Raw genomic sequence first — 8,018 nt, forward strand, 5'->3', positions numbered from 1 at the left:
TGAGCTAGGGGTTGTAGGGAATCAGAGTGAAGTTGTAATCATTCTAGCAATTTAAAATAACATTGTCTTACATATTGTGATTTTCATGGGGATTATGGCTTGGCCTTTATGCTTGACTTCTAGCTTATCAATGAGCTAGGAGTTGTGGGGCATTAGGGTAAAGTTAGAAATCCTTCTACTTGCTACAATCTCTCCATGGGAATTCTAGCTTCGACTTTATTCAATGAATTGTTTTGGGTGAAATAATGACAAAAACATGATGCACATGATGCAGTACTTCCATGAGGGTTATGGCTTGCCTTTGATGCTTGAATTCTAGCTTATCAATAAGATAGGGGTTACAGGGCATCAGAGCAAAGTTGTAATTATAATAGCAATTTAAAATAACATTGTCTCACATATTGTGATTTTCATGGGGATTATGGCTTGGCCTTTATGCTTGAATTCTAGCTTCTCAATGAGATTGGAGTTGTGGGCATTAGGGTAGAGTTAGAAATTCTTCTACTTGATATAATCTCTCCATGGGGATTATGGCTTGGACTTTATTAAATGAGTTATTTTGGATGAAATAATGATAGAAACAAGATGCACATGATGCAATATTTCCATGAGAGTTATGGCTTGCCTTTGAGCTTGAATTCTAGCTTATCAATGAGCTAGGGGTTGCAGGGTATCAGAGCTAAGTTGCAATCATTTAAGCAATTTAAAATAACATTGTCTTACATATTGTGATTTTCATGGGGATTATGGCTTGCCCTTTATGCTTGAGTTCTAGCTTATCAATAAGGTACAATATGGTACTTTTAGTTCAACATACCTTGACTTCTACAACGTACTTTAGATAGTATGTTGGGGTACTTTGATTCTATAAAACACTATATTAGAGAATTTGAGAATTTCCCAAGTCTCACTTTTAAATAGGGTTGAAGATTTGATCATGTGGCTAAAATCTTGACCCCTTATTTGAAAGTGGGACTTGTATAGATTCCTGAATATAGTGTTTAGGGTGGATTAAGTTTTTATTAAGGGCTTCAGATTTGACCATGTGGCCAAATCTTTACCTTTTGGAAATTCCCAAATTCCCTAATATAGTGTTATAAGGTACATCAAAAGGTACAATCTAGTACTTTTAAGAGGTACCAAGAGGTTATCTGTAGATTACCATAGGGATTTTTTTGGATATCAAAAGGGAACTTCTAGGGTACCACAAGGGGCTTTCTGGGGTACCATAAGGGGGGTACCATAAGGGAGTCTCTAGGGTACTGTGAGGGAATTTTCAAGATACCGTAAGTAATTTAAAGATACCATAAGGAACATCTTGGGGTACCACAAGGGACTTTTTGGGATCCTCTACAATGTACTTTGGTTTTGACATTCGCAAGTTTATTTTTTGTGAGTTTTGTGAGTTTTTCAATATATTTCAACCACAATGAACATAGCTAGTGGCTAGCTATGTTTGACGTGCTTCTCTAAAATTTGATTGAAATTGTACTAAAAAGACATACAATGAAAGAAAACCAAATCCAAGGTATGGTTAACCACATCGCCCAAAGCAAATTCATTCACATAAATGCAAAAATTTATCTCTTCTTTAATTTAACCTTTTGCAAATATCTTCCACTATGAGCTTCCATGTGCCTAGCCATATTTTTTGCATAACAAGGCAATCCGCTATTATAACCATCATTTTGTACTAGCTTCCCCTTTATTAGACCAAAAAAGTATTCAAAGAAAGAAAAAATATATCGTCAACTCCCAACCAAATAAACCAACTAAAAAATATTGTCTGGAACAAGTTTTCTTCACTTGTCTCCCATCAAGTCTCATCCCAAAAGGATCCACTCCATGCAAATGTATCTAGTCTTGAAGTCAAATTGAGCACTTCCTCAAGCATGTCAATAGACCACTTGTTCGAATCAAGCATGTATCTAGTCTTGAAGTCAAATTGAGCACTTCCTCAAGCATGTCAATAGACCACTTGTTCGAATCAAGCATGCTAGCAAAACTATCCGTCATGTTGGTGGGCATATCTAAAAGAATGACATCCACACTATAAGAGTTTTGAGCCTCCTTCCTTGTTCTTCTAGGATGCCCTGCATGCAAGGACAAGGAATCCCATTTAACCTGTGTCACGCTTCCTAATGAAGAAGAGATCCTTTCTATCTCTTTCCATAACAAAAGACAAAGCACACCTAGTTTCTTATGTGGTACATATCTCAATCCATCACTCCATTTAAAGAAATTCCAATGTACACATTGGAAATAGAAAAAAAGTGGAAGGAAAGAAATAATCTCCAAGGACAATTCAAAAATAGAATCCATGCCAATACACACATTTGAAAAAAAAATAGATCCTATACACACATTTGAAACCAAAAGAATGTGGAAGAAAAATAAATTGTCTCCAAGGACCCATCCGGAATATAATCCATGCCAACATGTAATGGGTAAGAGGCTACCAGGGCAATCCTGCATGCCTTTTTAGCTCTGCATCTCTTGTAGCTCTAACTTGGACAATATAATGATTTGTATTCAGGGTTTGGGGACTAATAGTCCATTACCTCCAATTTACCTACTCCATCTCCTCAGGAGTAAATTTAGATGCAAAAAGAGATTCTGATGGAATACAAAACATCCTTCAACTTTGTTTTGACAAAACCACTCAAAAGAAGCATTATCCATCAAATCATTTCGTTGCCACTTTGCTCTAGAATTCATAAGTAATATCATTTAGTGACTATACTTTTTGTCCTCCACATATCCATCTCAAGTGAATGTGGATTTCAATGGAGATTGTCTTGGCCCTATATGCCTCACATCATTATGCATGTAAATTTGACAAAATGGGATAAGACCTCACAATCCTAAGTTTGTCCAATAGTTTGTGCTAGCAATTCCACTTGAAAATGGGTTACGAATATCTTATTTAAAGAATCATCCTCACTTTTAACTTTTTCTTTCTCCTTCTTAGCCTTCACCACTTTTTTAGTTGGGACTTCTTTGTTTGAGGTTATTACTTGAAATCCTTTTATTTGAAACTCCTCTCTTGCTTTTACTCTCCCTCTTTCTCCCTCTCTCCCACTCTCTCTTTCCCTCTCTCACTCTTCCCCAATCTCTCCCTTTCTTTCACTCTCTTTTTCTATCAATTGCTTAGCCTAAATCATGCTCTCTCTCTCTCACTACAAATATTCCTCTTTTCATCAATAGCTCATCATATATCCTCTCTCTCTCTCTCTCTTTCTCTCTCTCTCTCTCTCTCTCTCTCTCACACACACACACACACACACACACACACACACACACATGCACACATGCACATGCACATGCATATGCTCTCTCTCTCTCTCTCTCTCACACACACACACACACACACACACACACATCCTCAAGCTCTCAATCTTTCTCTTTCCTTTATTTCCCTATCTTTGTTATAAAAAATTTTATGCCAAGGGGGAAGAAAATTTCACATTAAAAAAACTATCCCCCCCCCTCATTGGTGAGCTATGCTCGAGGGGGCTAAAAGAATTTCACATTAAGAAAATTATCCCCTCTCCAACGTAGCTCAACAATGAGCTATGCCTGCATCTCCTCCAATATACCTCCTCTCCTTTTCCCCTCTACCCCATGTCGTCTTCCCTACCTTGTCATGCACAATGGCATAGATATTGCATATGCTCCATCATTGCCATCTCATACACATCCGTATGGTTATATTTCATTCATGTCCAATTTTCCTTTATCCCTCCCTCAAGAAAAAGTTATCCTCCCCTCCAGCATAGCTCATTGGCGAGGTATGTTGAAGGGGGCTTAAAATTTTCACATTAAAAAAATTATTCCCTTATTTAGGGGGGGAAAAGAAATTTCCACATAGAAAGTTTTGTCCCGACCTCCTCATAGCTCGGAGAGCCATGCTAAAGGGGGTAAAAAAGATTCATATTAAAAAATTGTCGTACCCTCCTACATAGCTCAGCACAGAGATATGCCAAAGGGGAGTAAAACAATTTCACATACAAGAAATTATTCCTTGCCATCCTAGCATGGGTGCACGATGTGGGGAGCCAAGTACAATCCAAATGGCATAGATTCTTGGTACAAATCGATGGGGCAACAATAGCTATGCCCCTATCTTAGAGAGGGGCAAAAAATATCACATTAAAAAATTATCCCCCCTTTGGGCATAGCTCGCCGGTGAGCTATGGCCAAGAGGGACAAAAATATCATAGGATTAAAAAAATTATCCCCCCCTTTGGCATAGCTCGCCAGCGAGCTATGTAGGTAGGTGGTGATATAAACCTCTCAGCTACACTAAACAGAGTTGCTATCTCCTTAACCGAAGGCCCTCGACAATGTAACTATTCATTTTACCCTCCTTGTTCTGATCAAGTATTGCGAAGGAGAATGAACTTCAAGCATAATCCACGCTCAATCCTTGCAGACAACCAAAATTGGCTTAGATAACATGGCCTCAAATTATATATCAAGCCATTGCTAGGAAAAATGAGAGATGGCAAGGTGTGTAAGGCTAGCATGTAGGTAACAAAAATGTCTAAGGTTATTCAAGACGTAACGCTCAATGTATGCTATATTCCATTGTGAATAGATGCAAGCACCCACACATAAAATGCTTTGCCACTCTTTGGCAACCTCGAATATGGGAGCCTCCTGTAGGTTCAACAATATCCTCCTCCATCTCTATGTAAAACACAAAATCCCTGTGACCTCGAGCTACGTTGGATGGGATCTGACATGAAAGTGGTGTCAAAGAAGAAATCCCATGGAAACTAGGCCACCAGATTCCATCATGATGACTGAGTAAGATCTACTAGAAGAGACATCAAAAGAGAAATGAGCAACAAGTAGGTTCGTAGTAGAAGAGTGTCAAAAGAAAAACAAGCAACAAGAAGGCACATAGTTTGTCATCCGTAAAATGAGATTAGACGGGCTAGTTGAAACTATACCAAATGATTGAATTCAGGCCATTCATGAATTCCAAATTTCCGGTCCTCTCTCATACTAGAATGAGTGACCTGACTAGGCTTGTCCCCTTCATGCTTGCTAAATTGGCAGCCCAAAGCAAAGAGCCATCCGCTGGAATCAAATAGTCCTTCCTTTTTGTGATAATTTGCAAGCTCAAAATATCATTGGTTAAAGTCAACATCATTCATATAAAAACTTTTCAATCTATTAATCCAACCATGCATGGTCTCCTCAACTATCTTTAGACTATAATTCCACCATCTAGGATCCAACACATGGCCCACATGATGTAAGTCTGAGTGAGCTTGTTTCCATCTCTTATCAAGATAAGAATGTAGAGTACAATGTTTTGTTAGGTTATAGGTTCCCTCATGATGTAGTTCTAGATCATCCTTAAGCACAGCTTTTTATGATTCCCACCAAACCATGTAGACCTTCCCCATCATAGGTGATTTTGTGTCAAGTTTATGGATTGCATAGTAAACTAGCTTCATGATTGAAATTGCATCATCCATTTTCTTTTGAAATTGTTGACTCTAACACATGTTTCTAATCTGCATATACTCTTGACCTTCAGCTTCAACTTTCTCTTCTGACCATGCAATCACATCTCAAGAGTATAATGTTTCGACCACAAATGAATGCAAATCTTGTAAATGCCTCAACATCAAATAATTTGTGCCAAATCTAGTTTTAGTAGGTTTTAAAATAAACTCTTTCTTGTTATTTTCTTGCCTATTCCTAAATGCCCCAAGGACACGTTCATGATTAAGGAAAAAATTCACAAGACTTTTTCCCTCATCGATGATAGCGTTAAAGAAAGTAGTGTCAAGGCTTTTGTACCAATCCTCCAATACATATATGCTTATGTTTATGATGAACTATCTTCCCATCTTTCTTAAAACTCTTTGCATTGTCCATTACGACTTGAAGCACATTGTCATAACCCACATTCTCAATGACCTCACCTAATGCAAATGCAATGAAGCAACTTGTTTACTTCTCCTTGTGCAATCAACAAATTCAAATAGTCCCTCACCTCATGGAGTAACAACCATCAAAATCAATAATGGATGATGATCAACATTTTTCCAAGCATCACACACAATGGTACACCCATTTTTTTCTATGGCTTCATACACAATAGCTTGTACACGAACTTGATACTTCTCATACAGTTGATCAAGCATACTTGTGCGCACTGAATTGTAAGATGGCATTTTATACCTTGGCTCGACTTTAGCAACTATAGCAAATGGTCTCTTCCAATGTGGGCTATTGACCATGCTTAAAGAAAATCCTTTTCATCATATTGCATCCATAATTTCCTCCTTTTCTTGCTCATTCAATTGACCTTTAATGACTTCTCAATTGATGGTTGTCGATACACAGACCCTCTATGTGAGCAACTAGCTCTTTGAAATTCTACTGTAGCCATGAGGTTTGGAGGATATATCTTCAGTTTCATGAGTAGAAAAACCATATGGACTCTAACTCCTTGAAATTGTAAATACCTCCTCATTCTGTTGACCTTGTAACATGTTGCATTCTCTCCAATTGCAAGGAAGTCCTTTCCCTAGTAAGAGAAACAATGGTAGCTGATTGGACAAGCTGATTGGACATTAGGACCATCACATTTTCTAATATTTCCACTCTTTTAACCAAGGAGGTGTGCTCGCATCCTAGTCCCCGATCCATGAAATATACCTTTAAAAAAATTGGACTTCCATTTGGGTGCTAATAACATAGTGACATATCTTCTACTGTCATCACTTTTGCATCCTCATGTCTTAGGAGCCATGATATCTTACTAATAGCAAGCTGCAATATATAGAAAGAATACCATAATTAGCCATTCATGAAATTATAAGAAGAATAACTTGAAACAATATTTCTATGGATGATCCTAGCTTCATCATGATGCCTCACAATTCAAGCAATTGTAGCTTACCACTAATGCCCACAACTCAAAGGTCATTCCTACTCAAATAACTCCAAAAATAGAGTAGTTTAAGATTTTGTTAAACTCTAAATATAAGTCAAGATTGCAAATTAATCCTGATGCCCCACAACTCCTAGCTAAATGTTGCACCAAAGTCAAGAATGAAGGTCAAATCATAATCCTAGCTCAATGTTGCACCAAAGCCTAGAAGTCAAGCATAAAGGCCAATAAATAATCGCAAAGGAATTGCAATATGTAAGACAAAGATAGCTTGCTTGAAGTGATTGCAACTTGGCTCTGATGCTTTATGACCCCTATCTCATTGATAAGCTAGAAGTTAAGCATAAAAGACAAGCCTATATTGTACCAATATGAAGTGAAAATAAAAAAATAAATAGCCAAAAAGTGATAAGCTCCACTCGACAATGATCTAGTTGACTCAATACTCTCCTAAATAAAGTAATTCACGAGCTTGTTATATTCCACATGAAAGGGTTGTGTAGAGATACACCATTTGTCCACAATGATCAAGTTCTAATAAGTTGCTTAATTTCAAGGAATTTTAGCTTTAGCCTTGATGTCCCACAACTCATAGCTCAATGCTGAGCCAAAATTCAAGAATAAAGGCTAAGCTATAATCCCCATGGGAATATTGTCAAAAGTAGAAGGATTGCATATTTCACCTAATGCTCCATAACTCCAAGCTTATTAATAAGCTAGAAGTCAAGCATAAACACCAAGCGATGATAGAGAAATTTGTAATATGTAAGACAAATATATTTTAACTAACTTGGAATGACTATAACTTTTCCTTGATGCCCTTTGACCCCTAGCTCATTAATGAGCTAGAAGTTGAGCATGAAATCTTAGCCATTACCTCCATGGCAAGATTACAAAACCTCCAACATCTCCTAGCTCATGGATAAGCTAGAATTCAAGCCTAAAGGCCAAGCCATAATCCCCATGAAAATCACAATATGTAAGACAATTTTCTTTTGAAATTGCTTGAATGATTACAACTTAGCTCTGATGCCCTATAATCCCTAGCTCATTGATAAGCAGGAAGTCAAGCATCAATGCCAAGACATAATCCTCATGG

This window comes from Dipteris shenzhenensis, chromosome 14 (genome assembly GCF_047967505.1).
Source record: "Dipteris shenzhenensis isolate YYH24624 ecotype China chromosome 14, Dip_SZ_1.0, whole genome shotgun sequence".
Taxonomy (NCBI): Eukaryota; Viridiplantae; Streptophyta; class Polypodiopsida; order Gleicheniales; family Dipteridaceae; genus Dipteris; species Dipteris shenzhenensis.